Source organism: Musca autumnalis, unplaced genomic scaffold (assembly GCF_047663935.1).
Source record: "Musca autumnalis isolate F117 unplaced genomic scaffold, ASM4766393v1 scaffold_1, whole genome shotgun sequence".
Classification (NCBI taxonomy): domain Eukaryota; kingdom Metazoa; phylum Arthropoda; class Insecta; order Diptera; family Muscidae; genus Musca; species Musca autumnalis.
The window spans coordinates 198909096-198931701 of NW_027411644.1; the positions used below are offsets into that span (position 1 = coordinate 198909096).

Consider the following 22606-nt stretch of genomic DNA (forward strand, 5'->3'; position numbering starts at 1 on the left):
TGATGATAACCTCATTGCAACGAAGGGTCCCGACATCATAATCGGCGTTTATTACGAACCATATCGGCTTTGCTACGTAGTTTAAAAAATTAAACTGCGTCGCAATCATTAGCTATCTACTTGCTTCCTCAGTGCAGCAACTTTCTTTGGGTGTAATCTGGTTACTTTTATTGGGGCCAATGAAATGAACCCATTTTGTGGATTGTATTTCAATGCAATGACACACAAATGAGAAGCACAGAGTGTTGGGGAGAGGTTAATCACATTGAAATGAACACTTGTGCTCTCCCCAACCAACAATGCGCAGCACATACAACAACACTTAATGGAGCTCACATGTGAGTTTTCTTTTGCTCTCTTGTTTGTTGAAATGGGGGAGGGGGCGGATTGTGAGAAGCCTCTCCAATATTGAGATGGGGGAAATGGTACCAAACGGTCGTTAGCTCTTGGCCTCTTCGTGTTTTGTTCGTATTTTAAGTGTTCGCACGACAATACTTACGTTTTACGGCTGATTGTTGTGTGGTTTGATAGTTGGGGCTTGGTTTGGTGGGGAGAACAATAATACTATTCGTTCGTACTAGTAACGGTGGTGGTTGTTTGCTTGCCTTTTTTGCTCTCGAGTAAGTTTTTCGGTATTTTGCTGGGCGGCCTGTTGTGTGTGTGTGTGAGATGTTTGTTCGCTTCTCGACTATGAGTGAGTGAGAGAACCAAGTGGAGATGGGGAATTTTATTGTTGTATTGAACCACTAAATCGGGTTGCCAGTAAACAGCAACGAATCAGTTGTCAGTTCGCATCCAACTTGTAAGCAGGTAGAGACCGTATAACACGTTTTAAGCTTAAAAGCCACGAGGTCGTTCGTTTTCTGTGTTTGAAAAATAATTGTATGCCACCATTTGGGTAGTGATCTTTGAAATGTGAAATTTGGTTTAAAAAAATAAAATAGAGAGAAATATCGAAAAAAAAAAAATAATAACAAAACGAAACTCAATACAAAGAAAAGAAAGAAAAAATAAAATGCAATAAAAACAGTGACAAAATGGAATGTGCAAGAAAATGTTAAATATTCAGAATTTTTGAAATGATAACATTTTTTATTAAATCATCAACCTCTGAAACCACCATACAGAATATAATACTTCGAATGCCTCTCCTTGTCTCTTCTCCACGGTGAAACGTTTCAGAAGTGTGTTTGTTTTCTTTTGTTGTTGTTGATTTTTAAATTCTTATGATCGGAGCCATGAAATGATACGACAAAAATATAATACCTCCGCTGATGTTGATGGTGTAACAGCGATGAAGAAGAGGCTCGGTGAGGTGGTATTTGCGCGCTCTTTCCAATTCTCTTTCGTTTTTGGCATGAAAATATGCGTTAAATCAGCGGCGGTGGTGGAGAAGATCAAGAAGGGAGTTGGAGATAGTGGTGTTGTTGTGTGTCACTGATCGATCGTTGTTGATCATACGTCGTTATTTTGAGTGTATGTGTGTGTTTCGGTTTGGCGAGTACGCGAATCGTAAGCAAAATATAATGCCTTGCCTGGCTATACGCGACGAAGAAATATAATCGAAAACGAAAACATAAAAAGCCAAAAACGCAAAAGAAAATGAATAAGGAAAGAATTAAAAAAAATATTATCCACACACTAACACATCTACGACAAATATTCATATCAAATTTTAAGTGTGTGTGTGCGTCCAAGTGAAATAAAATTGAAAATAAACGCAAAAAAATTATTTTTTCGATTATTTTTTGTGTTATGTGCAAGAATAACTGTAATTATGATAATGGGGGAGTAAATAATAAAAAAGAAATAGTTAAATACAATATGAAACCTCGCAATCCCTCTAAAAAAATTTGAATTTTTAAATATTTTCCAATTGTGTTTTCTTTGTTATTTTCTATTCTATTTTGTTACGTGATTGTAAATTTTTACCAACTTTACGTTTTTATTCTGTTCGTTTTCTACGTTCGTTCTTTGATCATTCGGGTTATTTGTTGTTCTTTGATTCTTGTTGTCGGTCGTGGATCGTGTGTGGTGATGATGATGTTGATGGTGATCCACACTATTATCAGTTTTAGAGAGAAAAATTAAAAAAAGCTTTTCCTCTCTCCTTTGAAATTCTTAACTCTCCCGGATTTATTGTGAATGTATTTGTATTTATTCCTCGCGAGTGCTCTACTATCACTAATATTTAAATATAAAACAATAACAAAAATAAAAGTATTGTATAAAAACAAAAACAACAACGTCATCATCATCATCATCATTGTCGTCGTAATAAACATTACAATTACAACTGAGAAAAAAAATCAACAAGTTGAAGAATTTTGATTTTTTTCAAATTTTATTGGCATTTAATTAAGTTGAAGAGATTGTGAATGTTTGTGACGTAGTATATATTTTGGAATTTATGAAATGTACATGTTTTTGACATACAGTATGAGCCAACTACTCGAGAAGTACCCCCAGTTGAGTTTACCAATATCAATTTATAATAATGCTTTCGTTTTGCGAATTTTTGCCCATTAAAATGTTTTGTGTCATTTCGAAACCAACTAGATGAAAGAATGAATTCCATGGAAGCAGCTATTTTTATTGGAACTATTTCCAGCTCGTTGGTTATATGTATATTTCTTTCATGTTACCGATTTTTCTATGAAAAATCCAACTAAACTAAATAAATTATAACCCCGGAAAACATTTTTTTCACGATTAATCGATGAAAAATAAACAAAAAATCTGCATTTCCATTTCCCTGATAATTAGACAGCGGAATTTTATGCAACCCCTATTTTTGGTCCGATTCATGTCAAATTTTGGGACTCGGCATATTTTTGGCTTCTGATTACATTGCAATCGAAACATATGACATATGCAAAATTATGCAAAATTCATAAATTTTTGCATATGCAAAATTTATGCATTTTACATATTTTCTCATGCAACAAATATTTCAATAATAGGTACAAAAATGTTTGAGTGTACAATTTTTCTGTTTAAAATTCTCTTCAGATAAGTCAATAAAATAGAGAAATATGTATATAACCACAGCCACAACCTTCAAAATACCGAAAATCGGGAGGTATCTTTCTATGGGGGCTATATGAAGACCTCAACCTAAACCGAAAAATTTTAGGTGGACAGTTTTTTACCCGTAAAGGAAGACTTAATACAAAATTTTAGCCATTTCGGAGGGATATTGAGGGCACAACCTTCAAAATACCAGAAATCCGGAGGTACCGTTCTATGGGGGCTATATGAAGACATGGACCTATACCGACAAATTTTAGCTGAACAGTGTTTTACCCCAAAAGGAAGACTTAATACCAAATTTCAGCCATTTCGGAGGGATATTGAGGCCACAACCTTCAAAATACCGAAAATCGGGAGGTACCGTTCTATGGGGGCTATATGAAGATGTGGACCTATACCGATAAATTTCAGGTGGAAAGTTTTATATCCACAACGAAGACAAAATGCCAAATTTTAGTCATTTTGGTGGGATATTGAGGGCACAACCTAAAACCGACAAATTTCAGGTGGAAAGGTTTGTACCCACAACGAAGACAAAATACCAAATTTCAGTCATTTCTGTGGGATATTGAGGCCACAACCTTCAAAATACCGAAACTCGGGAGGTACCGTTCTATGGGGGCTATATGAAGACGTGGACCTATGCGGACAGATTTCAGTTGTAAAGTTGCATACCCCTAACGAAGACTTAATACCAAATTTAATCCATTTCGGTGGGATATTTAGACCAAAAATCCTTGAATATATTTCTGTATATGGTTTTGCATATGCTCGTTTTATGCAGATATGTAAAAATATGTCAAAATATGCACGATATGCAGAATATGCAAAATATGCAAAAATTGCTGTGCCTAATTCGTTTTATTTTGTAATAAAACGAGTTTCTGTCTAATCAGATTTTCTCTACGACCATCCTAAGCATTTATGCATTTGCATAGGATTCCGCAGTCTACTGATAATGGAGGTTCCTCGTTAATCAATTCCGCCATAAATTTAAAATAAGCCCTGTTATGGTTTATGGACAACACAAGGGCGGATGGAATCTAGTATCTACCACATAACATGATGGTGTGTAATTTGTCGTAACTAGGATCAAATATACAAAATGTTGCCAAAAATTATAAACGATGCCAGACGAGTTCTTAAAATGTACGCATTCCAAACTTTGTGTGGGATGTACCCGACAGATTGGTCCGATATAGTCAATATTCGGATATAATTCGAGCCTATAAGAAATAGTAGATGCATGTACAATGTTTGGACCAAAATGGTTTATCCCATATCTTACGTACTACCCGGTTTAGTTGGTGCCGACAGGCTGTTTTGAGCTCTTGAGTTATTATCTTAGGAAGTACTTATGGTCTTACCTCCGATCAAAAAATGCGGCATCATAACATAGTCGCAAGAAGAACTTGTTGCAAAACATTTTAAAACGATCCGAGACGAGTTGTTAAACCTTTTTTGGGAGGTACACGAAAGAGTATACCGATTTAGTCCATATTCAAATCTGACCTATGCCTCGATATGAAAAGTTGTGACCAATTCAGGAACACGTTGAGTTTATGCAATACGTGAAAAAAAAACATTTTAATGATTTAACATTAAGTGAATTTAAGACTTCCTCCTACGGTCGCGGGAACAATATATTTTTACATTGTAATTTTTTCACTAAGTAGCCGACCTTTAACAAGGGAATTTTCGCAAATTCAGAGGCCCATATCTCGGGATGTAGGGGTTTCGGTAACAAATGTTATATATTTTTGTAATCGGGGTGACGAGATCTACCTTTGAAAAATTTCATTCCGATACGAGCTTACTGCGTAAACTCATCTTATGCCCCAATTCTGTTACTACCTTCGAGAATTATCATGCGCTCCATTTTAGCGAAAATGTTTGTGGTGTATGTACCGGAAAGAGTGGATCGGGAACAAATTGATTATACGAACAGCTGGCAGGAAAATCTGAAATTTTTACAACAGGTAGATCTTCCCTTCCTGGTTACAAAAATATACAGTTCTTTGTGGGGATGTCCATACTTCCCGAGATATGGGCCTTTGAAGTTCCGGAAATTCCCTTGTTTATAACTTCGTAATTTTTTGACGGATAATGACAATATGAGTACCATTGTAAAGCTTGCGGAATACCTTCGGCCGTGGATTTTAGACTTTCTCCTATGGACAGGTGCAAATCTCGGACACGGGAACAAAATTTTATTTTAAATTGTAATTTTTTCCAAGTTGGAGGCCTTCGGCCTGATTTTACGACTTTCTCCTATGGACAGGATCAAATCTTGGGCACGGGAATAAAATTTTCTTTTAAATTGTAATTTTTTTTCCAAGTAAACAAGGAAATTTTCGAAACTTCAGAGGCTCATATCTCGGGAAGTATGGACTTCCACCTGAAAAGCGTTATATTTTTGTAATCAGGACGAGAAGATCTAACCATGGTAAAAATTTCGTGCCGTGGACCGATATGGTCTATCTTCTAATTTAAACTAAGTTTGGACAAAATATTACGATACCCAAAATTTGAACCAAATCGGTTGATCCGTTCGAGAGTTATCGTGCGCACCAGCTAGCCAGACAGACGAACGGACAAGGCTAAGTCAATTTCGAATTGTCTGAAACGGATTTCGTCCAAACATACTTGGGGTCTAAAACAGAAATTCGATGAGGCACAATTTTTGGTCGTATGAAAGTTATATACCCTGAGGTGGGGGTATAAAAACATGGAGCTTGGAATGGATAATGTATATACAAATAAAAGAGCGGCATAATATGCGAAACTGTCTGACAAATCAATGGCCAAACGAAACCGCTGAAGCTATAACCTTGACATTTGGAATGTCGATTACTGTTTATGTAGAAAAATCATCTAGACAGATGAGGTCCATTTCCATCTCATCTGGGGCTCGAAAACCGCAAGATTTATTGCTGAGAAGCTTCTCCACCCTCAACGTGTGCCTGTTTGGTGCGTTTTATGGTCTGGCGGGGTAGTTTGACCTTACTTTTTCGAAAATTAGGTCGGATTAATAGTTACGCTGGATGGAGATGATTAATAATGTTTACTTCCAGCAAGATGGCGCTACTTGTCACACAAGTACGCACATCCATAGGAAAAGTTTTCGGACCATGTTATCCCTCGAAGAGGATAACATTTAAGGCCCACGTAAAAATTAGTTCTACGCCAACGTCCCAGTGTCGATTCAAGACCTCAAAGATGGAATTCGCGAGGCTATCGATGACATAGTGCAGCCCCTTTGCGATTTTTCATAAAAATAGATATAATATTGAAAGCTTGCTCGTGGTGGCCATTTTACTGATATTGTTTTTCATTATTAAAGCGGGGTACACACCATCAGTGTTACTAAAATAATCGGTTGCTTGCCAGTGTGGCCGTTAGTTTTTGCCAGTCATCTGGCAACCATAAAATGGTTTGTAATGACTGAACAGTTTGATATTAATCGATATTTCAAAAAAAAAAAAAAAACATCGGCAGTCAAAACTGATGGTATGTATACCTTATACCGCTTAACGGTATACCTTCCTCTTTATTACAAAATAAACATCCAATAATTTGTCTCAAAAATTTTGTTTTTCTTTGAATATCAAAATAAAACCTCTTATTAGAAACCCCTTTTATAAGCTAAGATGAATATCTCGACGACTGAATCAATCTGGTATTTTATGTCCGGCCGTCGGTTCATCTTGAACTAGTAATCGCGCTATTATTAATTTTGGTCACATGGTCAGACAAATATTCTGTACGAAATGAAGGTATTCACTGTCTTATTCTTATGCGAATATCTTCGCTTCTATTAGGGGTATTTCAAAAGACTTTACTGGCCACATAACCGAGAAGAAGCAACGGTCAACAATCCATCCTAATTTTAAATTTTTTGCATTTTAATTGTAATGACGAATACCCCAGACTTGGTCGAGCACACTTAATTAAATGTGACCAATATTAAAGAATTCCTTTTGAGATTTAAATTGATCCCAGATGCGATGCAAAAAAATGCTTTTTTAAAATAGTCTGGCTTAATCCCTTTGTTGTTGTGTTATTATTTTAAAACAACAAATTTATTAGTGGAAAAAGTTTGGCATTGTTCGCCAAGGGGTAAGGCAGGGAAGACTAGCTTCGATCCTCGCCACAGGATCTCATCAGTTCCCTTGTTTCTTGTTTGCGGATATTCTCCACCGAAGTTATTTTTCAATAACTTCTTCAACAAACAACTTTTTATACCCAAACATCAATCGCCAGCTCGAACTATAAAAGTAAAAAAGAAAAAACTTCAATGAGAAGTTTTCCTTTGGCAGCCGCACACAACGCCGACGAAAGTGTTTGAAAAGCAAGACAAAGCTTTTCCACTGGTGTGTGTCGTTGAACTACAACGAATGCAACATAACAAAATGGGATTAAGCCAGTTTATTTTGAAAAAAAAAAAAACAAGTGAGCAAGGGCAGTAGTCGGGACGGGTCCGACTATGTGATACACCAGACCACTAACCCTGTTCATAAGCTTTTCACTACCCGGCAAAATGTTTGATGCCAAAGATGCCATTCAGTCATGGGTGCATGTGATCTGGCATATCATCTTTTTAGCATCTTCATCGATGAATTTTATATGAGCGTGGACCCCAAAAGATGCTATTCATTTTTGGATCCAAAGCATGTCATTTACACCAATGCTTTGACATGTCATTTTCAACAAAGCTTTGGCATGCCATTTCCACCAATGCTTTGGCATGTCATTTTCACCAACCCTTTGCAATGACATTATCATTACGACGAGAGTTTTAAACGTTTGTTGTGATTTCGAGTCTCCGACAACATCAAGACCATGTAAATAATTAATCTTATATATTTAGAAAAATGTGTATAAAAAAACACAAAATTTATCTCTATTGGATCGATGGAATGGGTTCAAATTCTGATGAAAATATCAGATCTTTCACGACTTCCTTTGCATTGGTTCAAATGCTAATGAAAATATCGGATCTTTCACGACATCGTTTTAACCAATGCAAAAGATAACATGAAATGACGTCATCGCATGGAACCCCTTCCTTCAAATTTTGCTGCGTAGTAAACATTTCTTTTATGGAGATACTAAAGTTTTCACTTATCTGGCTTTTATACCAAATGACTTAAGACGAACTGAACCAAAATAAATAATATTGAAATTTATATTTGACTACTGTCGATATCTACCTGGTACTGATTGAAAGCTTTATTGGTCTTCTTGTTTAGCATTTTATATGTCTTTAGTACACTAAATAGAAACAGAGGTAATTGTCATTAAAGTAAAAACTTCAAAATATTAAAATTGTAATAGCTTAGATGGACAGACGGGCGGACGGACACACATAGCCAGATCGACTCAGCTCGTTGAGACATTCATTTTGGTATATGTCTACGTCCATTATTTCGATGCGTTACAAACTTTTTGGCCAAAACCAACTTTGAATACCCTCCCCATAAAAACAAAATTGTAAAAAGCTATCCCAATAAAAAACGCCACCAATGTTCCAAAGTAATAAATAAATAAATGAAAATAAATTAATAACTTTAATTTTTGTGTGAAGATGTAAAAAGGATTCCAATCTATATAATTTAAAGTTAAAGAAAAACAAAAATAATTTATAACTCCCACAAGCGTGCGTGCGTGATCTTTCCTCTGGGTATAAATCACAAAAATATTAAATAAAAATATATAAAAAACAACAAACCAAAAACTTAAAAATTAATAACAATAGTGAAAAATTTAAGCAATAACAATACATATTTATAATATTATTTCTTTCTTCAAACAGGAATAAAATCTTGAAATAAAATATTAACGCACAATATTTAAGCGTTTAATTTTGTTTAAAACCACAATTAAATCAATTTAATAAATAAAATAAACAAACAAAGCTAATATCAAATAAAAACTGCACTCAACTACAACATCTGGATCTCTTAAAAAATTAAACAACGTTGTCATCATTGCCTGGACATCACCGCAGTATAAAACATCTAAACATTTGAGCTCTATATTACAAGTGTTCAGCCGCTTAGCATTCATTAGCCAACATATCCAAAACAAAGGCAATTTCCGGGTTTTTTGGATTGTTAAATAGGGTGGTAAGTGCTTTTAATTTTCTTTTTTGATTTTTAATATATAGTATTAATGTTATGTTAAAATATACATATATCAATATATTTGCCGTCCTTTTGTGCTTTCACAATCCGTTTATTACATGTTATTTATTTACGATTTTGTATTGGTTTTTTTTTCAAACACTTTGATCGGTTCTATAATTTGTTTCTATATTCATACAATTTATTATCGCTATTTATACTTCTGAGGAGATGTTTATGTTTGTTGGTTATTATTCGTGTATTAAATTAATTATTTCTTCTCTTTTGATTAACTACGTTTTAAAATTTGTTCGAACATAAAAAATAATTAAATCATCCTGCAGTGATGGAATAATGCTTTGAAATTTCATCATACAATATTGCAATAAAATAGAACGATTCCTACATTCATTTAACTATGCATTGAATATAATAAAAATATGCATTTAAGTTCACATAAAGCTTAGCAAGAATGGTGATACCAAATCTTCATGTATAAAAATTAATATTTAAATTATTAAAAAAATATATATTAAGACAACAATTAAATAAAAAAAAACAATAAAAAAATGCTCTTCTGAAAATTTTCAATTTTGGAAATATGTGGTTTTCTATGAAAACCACAAATCTAATTTTAATGTACACATCTTGTAAAACTTTCAGTGAGATTTTATTTAAAAATCAATGAGCACAATTACTACTATGGGTATGAAGATAAATTGGAAAATTATACATATTGGAAATTTTTAAACGAGACACTAATTAGCGATGACACATATAGTTAATAGATCTGTTATAATTGGTTAACATAGCTCCGCAGAGTCCAATGCAGCTCTCCGAAATTGGTTTATAAATATATAAACTATATATGGCCATCATACCTATTCGAGAGACCTTTCATTTGAGCCAAGTTTCATCCGCCCATCTTTTACTGTTTTTGCACATTTGGGAACAAAATATTCCGGGCTTTTTATTTGGTAGATTAAATGACTCTAGGTACGGTGTATATAAGAGCGACCCACCCTATCCTCTAAATTTTTTCCATTTGATCCAAAAACTTATATGTATCCACGTGGATTAAAAAAAATAGTTTTTCAATCAATGTGGATTTAAAAAAAATATTTTCAATCAACGTAGATTTAAAAAAAATATTTTTACAATCAACGTGATTTTTTTGAAAAATATTTTTTTATCAACGTGGATTTTTTTCAAACAACGCACAGTGGTGGCATTTACATGGGAAAGTGTGACCAAAATTCTAGATAATATATCGAACTGAAATTTTTATCAATTGGTCCTCGAGGCCAAAAAACACATTAAGAAAAATATTGGAGTCCTATGTCCACATTTTCGCGTGTTTCCCATATAACAAATCATCCTGCATTGTGGTACTTTACTGTTATGTTCACACATTGTTCAACTGAATTCGCTGTAATCCGGTACTAGGTGTTCTTATAGCATAGTAAAACTCCCCGAGAAAATTGTAAATATTGGTCCATGATTTGCTATATTCCTTGCATGATTTCTATCTCCATTTAATGTATATTACATATGTTAACCAAATTTTCACAACGGAATAGGCTTTAATAGTGAACTCACCTTATAAAGAAATATGATATCATCCTTCATATGGGGTTGCCATCCACTTTCTGTACTTTATAGGATTAAATCACCTTTTTCTGCAGAACTACCTGTAATAACATATTTTTGGTTCTCAGTGCAGGGAAAATTTCCACGTTTAGGCGTGTTGCAACATTAGGGTGTCACAAATAAGAAACATATTTATTAAAGTGTATGCCCCAAGTGCTTTTATTTTTCTTTCACGAGTTTTCAGGTCGTCTCCAAGTTGCCATGATAAAATAAATCACTAATAGCACAAAAAAACATTTCATTGGACATACACATAAGAAAAGGAAATAAAATACCTGAAAAATATCCAAAAAATATATAAATTCAGCACCTAAAAACCAAGTTAAACTCTTGGTTATAACTGAGAAAACCGCAAATTTCCGCAAAAAGTTTTGAAATCTACAGACTTGCGCCTTTTATTTTTTAAAACATTTTTCACTAACGGCAGATTTTTTAAAGCTTTTTTCTATCAACGATTTTTTTTCGCCAATCAACGTGGATTTATAAAAAGTATTTTTTCAATCAACATGGATTTAAAATAACGTAAATTTTTTATAAAATATATGAGTAAAGGACAAAAAAATTTAGTTTCCATGAAGCCAAGGTTTGCACTATTATAATACGCGAACTATTGTAGTTTACCAGTAACTATGACCTTTACTGGATAAAATTAAGTGTTTTTGAACAAAGCTCAGAATTATAGCAAAAAAAAAAAAATGGAATTTGAAGACATGACCGCGTAAATGAATAAACATAGGCACAAACACGTTGAATCTAGCGAGGTTTTTTACGTTGCTATTCGATTGCTGGTTAACCATTCAAACGGACGGACATCTGTCCAAAGTAAAAGTAGAAGAATATAAAATGAAGATTACACTTCTAATGTATCACTTTTAAACATTTCCCCTGCATCCACATTTTATGGATGCTGACATTTTGAAGCCGGATTTTAGGTGTTTTTGTATTTTTTATTTAACTTGAACATTTAACTAACACTCGGGAATTTCATAAAGCCAATCGTAGGATTACAGTACTCGCGATTACGCATAATTTGATACATATGTATAATGGCTGTGTAGCCCATACAACATCACAGTTTTCTACTGCCAAAGCCAAAATTTAGTGCAATATTTTTTCTGAAAAACCTATTTTTTGAGTACAGTATTTACAATATCCTTTTGAGTATGCTGGTACCCCGCGATATTTTAGTTTTTCATCCACTAGAACTGCGGAAACGGCAACTGCAAAAATTGAAAAATTTTCAAAAAATTTTTTTTAAAAATATGGCGGACTTATACGCGTTTTCTGTGGATCGTTTCCATTTCAATGAAGAAACTGACACATCAATCGCGTTTTTGCGAAAACAACGGTTTAAAAAATTTAGTGGCATGGGAGCATTATCCAATTTATCCCAAAAATACTGTGTGATGCTACCTACATTCACGGTTCTTGATGGATTTTATTGAAATAGGTTTAGATCTATGTATTTTTCCACGGTTGATACTGAAATCGGATGCGCATAAAAAGTGTATGCACTTTGTGCAAATTATAAGCGTTATACAGTTTTTTGCAAACTAAACTGAAGACAATGCCACATCGCACAGTGGTCCCACTTGTATGGAAAAGAGTGCCAAAAATAGTTCTAATCGAGCTGTCGCTTCCAAATTTAAAACGTAGGTTTATAACAAGCCAAAAAGATCGAAAACCATTTTTAGTGGATGTAGGTCCATATTTGGGTATAGCTCCCATAGAAAGGTACGGCCAGATTTATGGTATTTTGACGATTTTGGCCAAATTATCCAACCGATTTGGATGTTATTTTGCATTTTGAGTTCTGAGTGAATAAACTACATCCTTGCAAAAAATATTCAATATAGGTCCACATTTAGGTATAGCCGCCATATAAATGTACCCTCAGATTTTCGGTATTTTGACAATTTTAGCGAAATTTTCCAACTGATTTGGCTGTTATTTGGCATTTTGAGTTCTGGGTGAACCAAATACCTCCATGCAAAAAATTGTCAATATCGGTCTACGTTTAGGTATAGCCCCCATATAAACGTACCTCACTATTTTCGAAATTTTGACGATTTTACCCACATTTTCCAACCGATTTGGCTGTAATTTTGCATTTTGAGTTCTGAGTGAGCAAAATACTTCCTTGCCAAAAATGTTCAGTATATGTCCAAGGTTAGGTATATGTAGCTCCCATATAAACGTACCTCCCGATTTTCGGAATTTTGACGATTTAACGGGCGTGGTGTAAGAGGAATAACTTAGCGGGCGGCAGAGGGGGGCAGATGGCAGACTTTCCCCTACATTCTACAAAAATTTCGAGACCCACAAATGCTCACAACATTAGTAAAACTCAACATAAATTAATAGTAGTAATTATATTAAAAATAGCAGAAAAAGTCATTTATTAAGAATTTATTTTTAATGAAGTTAGAAAACGAATTATGAATTGTTTTTTTCGTAAAAACATTGCCAACGCCATCACCTATAAGTTTCATTTTGAAAATTGCACATTTACCTCTCCAATTTTTTATAATTTTACTCATAACCTACGAATGCTTTGCGGATGTATTTTTCGTTGTTAAGGCCTCACATAGAAATCACAACTTCTTCGACTTAACCGCTGTAAATTTACTAAAATAAGGCTGAATATTAAAAATTTGATGTGTTTAGAGATTATTTATTGCATTGACAAACAAATTTGTTGCCATCAATTTTTCGATTTTTGTCCTCGGGTCCACTGTGCATCGCAGCCGCCAAAGTAAAACTTGGTAAATGTATACAAACGAAAAGAAAACATTTCGTTTTATCGGGAAACCGCATGCGCATCAAGTGTTTTTGAGGATTTCGTGATTTACACGCATTTCAAAAAGTATATTACCCGATACGGTTTCCCTCAAAATTGTTTTTCTTACAAACTTTTTTTTTAAATTTGCTCAATATATTTTTTGTTTTTGCTATAATATGCGAACCGCTAAACAGATTTGTAAAGATTTGGTTTCATTTGAATCTTCGCGATGTTTAAATTACGTACATATTTTTAAATTTATTTTTTTTAAATATTTTTTTAAATATTTAAATATTTTTAGGATGCATAAACAGCTTGAATTTTATTAAAATAAATTTATTAAAATACATTTTTTGTAATTCTTTCCCATATTCCGCGAACATTTTGCAAATGTTTTACTAAAGTTATGGGACCTCAGTAATCATATAGTACGTTGGAAGACATTAATTAACAGTACTTCTCAATATAATTAGTAGCGTTTTTTTAAGATTTTTTTCTTGTTATCAGAATTGAAACCTACAAGTGTGAGCTATGACCGGTAATTATTTAAAAATCCCTCCTGCAATTTTGTTCTTTTTTGATTTTTCTCAACTATGAACATTATAGTTTCAGAATCCGCAAAAACTTCCCAGGTGTATGCATCTTTCATTTAAAGTTAGTTCAGGCGCATCGGATCAGATATCGGACGTTTCGTCCGAATTTTGTTCCGATTTCGTTACGATGTCGGTACGATTGGTTTGCTGGGTTGGGATCGTTTAAACTCTCTCGTATTGTTTACCAAAAATATTGTTTGCCTACGGTGAGCCCTTGAATTTGCTACTATCGGTTGTTACATAATAATGTGAATAACACAATGGAACTGATTCAGGTTAGTAAAAATTAGTCCCATCCTAAAAGTGGCAGGCAAACATAAAGGGGAAGTTAGATTTTTTCAATCGACCTTCGAAGATTCCATTCAATTTCCTCTTTTACTCAGCGGATTTCTATTATATTTTTCTTTAGAAAAGTCGACATTATGTAATATTTTGCATATAGGTACTCACGAGGCGTATGATTTTTATGACTGAGAAAAAAATACGCCACCCGATTCAACGTTAGATAACACTGTGCAACACTAAAGCCCTCGGCGCATACGATCCGTTGTGCGACGCGTTGCGCGTTGAAAACAACAACCACATGTAAAATGTGTAAGTGATGCGAAGTTTGGTTATGCATTTTTCATGTGGTTGTTGTAATGCGACGCTCCACGCGCCGTATGTGCCGCGGCCATAAAAATGCAAACAACTTCTAGTAGGCATTTTTTGAAGCAGCATATCGAAACCACAAAAACCCTAGATGGTTCGGATTTTATGGTCTCATCTAAACCAGCTCCAAACTACCATTTTTCGCATTTTCTAAAGAATTTGGTGTCACATCCAACCGAACATTTTTCCAGAGATAGCATTACGAAAAGCATCAAAGTTTTCGAAATATTCCGGTTTTCTAATTTACCATCTATTTTCACATGCCACTCTTAGAATGGACCTAATTTTTGCTAACCTGAATTTGTTCCACAGTGTAGTTACAGTCGACGGATGTTGGTAAATTGTAGTTCGGCTCGTGTAGCTCCCAAATGTTTGCTGGAGACGCTCATATCTCAGCCAATTTTGTTCTTATTATTTTTTTATTATTTTTTTTTATTTTTATAAGCCATTATATATTTCTGTAGAAAAAAATTCAAAAGCTTCAAATTTGTGGGGCGTTAATTTATATAAAAGGCATAAAATTGTTCTTTCAGTTATTCTGAAATCGACTTCTCTTTATCATGGACTTTAAAACTTCATATATTCCTTTAAACACTGTGCAATGTGCCAATGTCGTCACATTTAACAAGTTCTAACTCAATTAAAAATTACAAATAATTAACACTGCTGCTGCTTACAGATGTACATATGTATATTTATATTAGACTTTGTAGCAGTAGTCATTATCTCTGTTTGGTCTCTTTCGTTTTTTGTTTCTGCCTCCAAGATATATTTAAATGTGAGATTTCTCGTATCATTGCCCCCCAAGGAGGTAAGCAATTGCCAATTGCCCGTTTAACCTTTAACCGTACATAGTACCATATATGTTCGTCCTCATTCATATGTATGTATGTACAAGTGAATGGATTGGTTTAAAATTATGCCTCCAATTACATGTGGGCCACGTATGTTTCTTCTTCGAAATGATGGGAAGAAATCCTCGCCAAAAGCAATGACAAACAAAATGCAAAAAATGAATGCAAAATCCAAGCAGGAAAAAAATTTGTTGTCTTATTATGTGCGTCTAGAATTTGTAATGTTACATTGTATGAAGCTTTCGTTTGTTGTCGTTTCGTCTCTTCTTTCGTTACTTTGTCTCGTTGGAAATTGAGAAGCAACAGTAGATGCCGCTGCAAAGATTGCAACAATGTTGCTCGACCGACCTTACACGTGTAGGCCTTTTTTCCATTCAATGGCGTAGTTAATGTTTACAGCAAAAAGCTACATATGTATACATATAGCTAACAAACTGTTGGATCGGCTTGTCTGCTGCTTGGATGAACGCTTTTCACAGCTACTTAAAAATCATGTATACCACTACTACTATCGCAGCAGTTTCAACGTAAGTGCTTGACTTTCAAGCGCAACGAATGAATGGAAAAATTATTTAAATTTATTTTGTCTTACGCATTAATTATAAATGTAGTTGTTGTATTTTTTAAGTTTTTCTTTATGTTTTTAACACTACTTTGAGCTGACGCGACGCAACGCACAAGTAGTTCGCAAATAGTTGCGACGTAGATGTAAATGGAAATTCTTTGTTTATGTTAAATAAATTCATAATAAAAATTTTAAATAATTTAACAATTCTTAACATAGGAAAGTAAATTTCAATAATGGTGTAGGAAGTGATTTAGAATTTTTTGTATAGTCATGAAACTGTGTTGTTTCAGTTAGTGCTCGTGCATTGTAAAAGTATTTTAAAATGTACACCGTTGAAAAATCTACCTAATGCATCAGTTTTCTAACTGATGCTTATTTTATTAAGACGTTTTCAGACATTTACAAGGCAACTGACGTTTCGGAAGTCAGCCAAACTGTTACATATTAACGCAGAATATATTAAAGCAGTGCATATGATCTAGTTATCCGGTAACTTTTAAACTATACTTTGTAAATTTATTTATAATATATATAAGAAATAAATGAATACTTTTCCAACAGATGTACTTATAAAATGTATCTTTAAATAGTGCACTAAACAACCAATGACCCACAGATTTTGAAGAAGTAATTCCATTTGAATTCCTCACATTTCCATATTTTTTTCTTCAGGTGTATTTAGAAATGCAATAACACCATCCAGGCAGATATAGAAATTGAAAATCTCTTAATAAAACGCTACTTGGATGGAGGCCATTCAATTGCATTTTTAAATGTTCTCTTGTCATGCAATGTAATTCATCGGAAATAAAAAATATCGTAATCATTGTAAATCCCAGAGAATCATTGTGAAATTAAATTAAATTTTACATTAATTTGTACATTTTAAAATAATATTTGCCTTTTTATGATTTACTTACCAAAATGAGAATATGATAAAATAATAGTAGAGTTTGATCCCCAGACTTTCTTTAATATACCTTAAATAATATAAGTCTTAAGTTTAGGATTAGAATGGCAATGTTGGCACTGAAGACGTTGGCAAATGAGACGTTTATAAGATACCATACCCAAAGAAAAAACAAGTAAGAAAAGTCTATAGTCGGACGGAGCCGACCATGGGATACCCTAAACCACTATCCCTGGACAATCGCTCTCCACGGAACTTCTTTTCAATAATTGTGAACATTTAATTATCAAATATCAGAGATGTAATGTATAATACTTATGACCAAAACCAAAAAGTTATGTAGGATGACAAAGACATTTTTGTAGCAGGAAAGGAAAATTTAGTTCACACAAACTAAAATGTAATGAAACCCACTTATGTAGTACTACTACTTCCGTTGTTTAACCGCTACGTTATTGAAATTTTTACCAATTTCACACAAAAGTTTCAGTCATTTAACCCGCTAATTATTATCTGATCTTCACGTTGGTTTGTATGCTTCTTCTTCATCATAAACTCAAACTTTGTTTAAAATTTTGCGGGTTATTATTTTGACCTACAGAGCCGCTAAAAAATTGGTTAAAATTTTGTTTTTGGTCCATTTCATCCCCTGAACATTTCACGATCATAACCAAAAACTAATCATTTATATTCTGGCCCGAAACCAACCTCCTAAAAAAATTCGTTACAATCGGTCCATAATTGCGGCCTTAAGCTTGTTTACAATTTTTAATGGAATTTTGGCATACCACGTGGAATATTTCGAATATTTCGTGGAGTTACATAAACTTTGGGAGAGACAATACGTAGCATGGGATAAAAATGTGGTTCCCTACACAGAACCCATTATATATTAGGCAGTAGGCCCGTTATCTAGCAAACACTTTATTGCAATTTACACCAGAGGAAAGGTCAGTAGTTTTTTTTCCATATGTAGGCACTTTGTGAAATATATATCGCTCATTTACTCAAAGAGTGACACATTTCAAAAAAGCCAGTTTCGAGAAAAACGCGTTTTAAGTTCGCGATTGAAATTTGACTTCCCATCTTAAAAAGATTATTACACAAAAACTAAAATAACTACTTGGACCATATTTTGAAGACAGCTAGTCAGATATCAGTGCTAAATTTCTGTGCAAGATCAAGCATGATTTGAGTTGTTTTAGTGCTTCATAAACTCAAAAAACTGTTGTGTTGAATTATGCGAAGCTCGTAGTAAATGAGCTGTAACTCGTTGAGTTTTAGAGATATCAGCATGAAAATTTGACACAAGATAAAGTAGAAGTCGTAAAAAAAAATAGAAATTGCTAACTCAGAAAACGCATTTTTTTGATTTATGCCACTCTTTGAGTAAATGAGCGATATGTCCTCAAGGAATTAAAATATCGACAAAAAATAAAAGTTTTATATTTTTCATACAAAAGTAATAACCCATTTCACCCGCTAAAGAATATCAGATCATCATTCAAAATTGTAGGCATTTTTTTTACCTATACTCTTACCCGGTGCAAAATTTCGTGACTATTGATGTATAATTGCGACTTCTAGCGAGTTTATTATTACACTACAAACAAATAACGGAATATATTAGGTTGTAACTCTGTTATCTGATCATGCACACCAACATAATTGGCATCAATTGAAAGGTCAAGCGTTCCAGTTTCAAGTCCGGAATGTCCGGAATGTCACTCCCAGGAATTAAGATATAAGCTGTAAATTAAAATTTTTCACAATTTTCACACAAAAGTTTTGGTCCATTTAACCCGCTAAATATTTTCCGATCGCCATCTCAAATTGCAAGCTTCTCCTTTGTGATATACTCTTACCTTATTTAAAATTACGCGTTGATCGGACTATTATTAAGACCTACAGAGCCGATAGAAAATTGGATAAATATTATGCTTTTGGTCCATTTCACCCGCTAAATATTTTACGATCATCACCAATAAGAATAGGGATCTATTCTGATCTGAACCCGACCTCCATACAAAATTTCGTGACGATCGGTCCATAATTGCGGCCTGGAGCGTGTTTACAATTTATAATGGACAGACGGACGGACGGAAGGACGGACACACATCTCAAAATCGCTTTATCTCGTCGAGATATGAAGATTGGTATACCACATTTGGGGTCTCCGACGAATATTTCGCGGTGTTACATGAATTTTTACCAAAACAAACTTATAATACCCTTTTCCACATTGTGGTATAGGGTATAACAAGTATCTATAGTCGAGAAGGGGCCGTAATACACCAACTAATACCCATTTGTACATGTTTTTCACGGATAAGCGATTCTATAAGTGGAAACAGTTTTATTTGTCACTAAACAAATTTTCAAAATTTTTAATTTGGGACATCTTAGCGCTTTTTGCAATAACATCACCACTAGGGATATGACTTTTTGGCATTTTTTTAATTGATTTCCTGTAGTGAGAATGAATGAAGTTTGCCCTATTAATGCCTAAAATAACATTCAATCCATTTTATTAGAAAAAAAGTTTCCGCACAAATCACTTTGATTTTTTTTTTTGAAAAAATTCTATGACATGATTTTTTTTATCGAATCACTTTATAGTTAAGATTTTATGCAAACTTAGGTTAAAACTCATCAAAATATCATAAAGGAATACGAGGTTGTAGAAAGTCATAACCCTAATCACAACCTTTTGTATTGATTTAAAGCTCAATTTTATTATGAGGGTTTTCCTAGAAACACGTACAACAGAAGCAGATAATCCACCATGGAAACACAAGTCCACAAATTTGAAATTGGGTCTTTATAGCCTAATAATGGTTTTAGAGCCCAAGTATGTTTGGACGAAATCTGTTTCAGACAATTTGGAGTTGATTTCTGTCTGTCTGGATGGAGCGCACGATAATTCTCGAACGGATCAACCGATTTGGTCAAAAATTTGGTTTTCGTAATATTTTGTCCAAACTAAGTTTAAGTTCGAAGGTGGGTTGTATCGGTCCATTCCTTCCGGTACCTCCACCACAAAAGTTCGAAAATGTTCGGAAAATTTGGGCGCACGATAACTCTTGAAGAGAGTAACCGATTTAGTCCGTACTTTGCACATTTTTACCTGACTCAGATGAGGATGATGATGAAATTTTTACTAGCCTTAGATGAGGTTTCAATATGTACTCAATCGGTCCGCTCCTTCAGATACCTCTCACACAAAATTTCAGAAAAGTTCAGATTTTTGTTGTAGCAACTTGTATTCACTGACCCCCATTCGACGGTACAAGTTGCATCAGGTGCAAGTCCAAACTTTCTGAGAAAACAGCACGAAAGGTGTAAAAACCAATATGTAGTGGTTGGAGAGCACGATAACTCTTGAACTGATCAACCGATTTGGTCCAAAATTTGGTCTTCGTCATATTTTGTCCACACTTAGTTTTAGTTCGAAAATGAACAATGCCGGTCCACAACTTCCCGGACTTCCCCCCAATATTTAGAAAATGTCACTGAAATTGAACGGCGCAACCGATTTGTCCAAACTTTGGATCTCCTAATATTTTGTCTAAATTTATTCACATAGACCAAGAGTATATATCTCTGTCGGCAAAACCGAATGATCTTTTGTTGTTTTTAGACTACTTAAATACCAATTTCCAAGGTCTTCTTTAATATTGGCCAATTTTGTTGAAATGCTCCCAAGCAAATCTGGAGTATTCGTCGGTACAATTAAAATCCAAACTCGTACAACAGGAAGTAATTTTTTGAGAAAAATGTGTTTAGTTTTTCAAAAAAAAAAAAAAATAGTTTTTTAATACTTAAATTATATAAACGTTTTTTAGTCATTAATAGGCAAAAGTTCATTCATCCTTGCTACAGAAAATCATTTTAGAGAAAAAAGGTAAAATATCTTAACTCTAGTATACAACCTTTAAAATACGAAAAATCTGGAGGTACCCTTATATTGCGAATATGCCAACATATGAACCAGTATTGATTTTTTTCGTAGAGATTTCGAAATAGTAAGTTGTAGTTAATACGGTAGATTAATCCTTTAAAAGGCTTCTCATCGAGTGGTATCGTAGTACCTTCCACTATGAGAACAAGCAATACCTCTTCTATGGGGGCTATATTAAAACGTGCATCTGTACCCACAATTATATGTAGGCTGGTTTATACCAATATGGGTAATGTGGCTAATACTTTGAAAATACAAAAAATTGGGCGGTACCACTCTTCGGGGGCAATACTAAAACGTGGACCCTATATAATTTCGGGGAGAAAATTTTGTAACCTCAGAGAAGACTAAATACCAAATTTCAGCCATTTCGCTGAGAAAATGTGGCTAAAGCTTTCAACATTTCTTAATATCGGGAGGTACCGTTCTATGCGGGGTATATCAAAACGTGGACCCATATCAGCCAAGATCACCCATATACGTTAACGTGACTGCAAATAACATATGTTCTCTTTATTCTCATCTGTCTCTTTATATTTATGTTATCTTTATTCTCTCTCTCTCGCTCAGAGAGATTTATTCAAAGAATGTTTTGAGCACTACGGCTCTAAGCCCATAGCGCTTTCAACCCCAAACGAGTACAATGTACTCAACCAACGTCCTCTACACTGTACTGACCTATACTGATTAATTTATGGGGGAAAGTGTTGTAGCCCCATAGAAGATTAAATATCAAATTGGAGCCATATAGGTGAGAAAATGTGTATAAAACATTCAAAGTACCGAAAATTTGGAGGTACTGCATCAAAATGGACTGATATAGCCAATTTCCAATATCAAATATGACAATTGAGATTATACCCTCCAAATTATGATGGAGGATATAATTTTAGGCTTTTTTATCTATGGGACTCACATCTTCACCAAACATTTCGTGAGGTCTCAATCAACAGAAGGAAAGACAATCATTTTGGTATATAATAATCCAAAACGGCCTCAAATTCGGCCGGGCCGAACTTTTTACCACCTCAACTATAAATTATATTAAAACCAGAATGCAACCATTTTCGTTAGATAATGGGTCTACATCTTTCCAAAAAGTTGACCTAAACCGACAATTCTCAGCAGAAATATTTTATATCCCAAGGAGACGAAAATCGCGGTGTTATATCAACACGTGAATCTATACCTACAATTCTTTGCAGAAGTGTTTTCTAATCCCAGCGAAGACTATATAACATTTCGGTAGGAAAATGCAACTATATACTTGAAATGTAATTTAGTCGACCTATGGAGCTCATTTTCCTTGACAGCACACAATGCTTAACTTAGGTGTCGGGTGAACTTTCTCTTCGTAGTGTAGTCGAACTGCAACGCCTGTTTAGTAGCAGGCAATCACGCTTATTGTATCGGCAACAATAATCACAATTGATCTCCACAGTTTGAACCCATCTAACACATTCTAGAGTCCTTCTGCGA

General features: G+C 34.1%; 1 protein-coding gene across 36 annotated transcripts in view; it reads left to right on the forward strand.

Annotated features, from left to right (window-relative positions):
- The first annotated feature begins 407 nt into the window (after positions 1-407).
- The window catches only part of foxo (forkhead box, sub-group O), a 172039-nt gene continuing 149840 nt past the window's right edge, over positions 408-22606 (forward strand). For 2 of the 36 annotated variants that reach the window (XM_073959839.1, XM_073959865.1), the window contains exons 1-2: positions 408-620; positions 8849-9161. The gene's annotated coding sequence lies outside the window, so the exon portion shown is untranslated. Of the gene's footprint in view, positions 1680-8383; positions 8717-8848; positions 9162-22606 lie in introns of those variants that run through there. The other 34 variants (XM_073959853.1, XM_073959873.1, XM_073959850.1 and 31 more) reach the window with 29 other exon arrangements.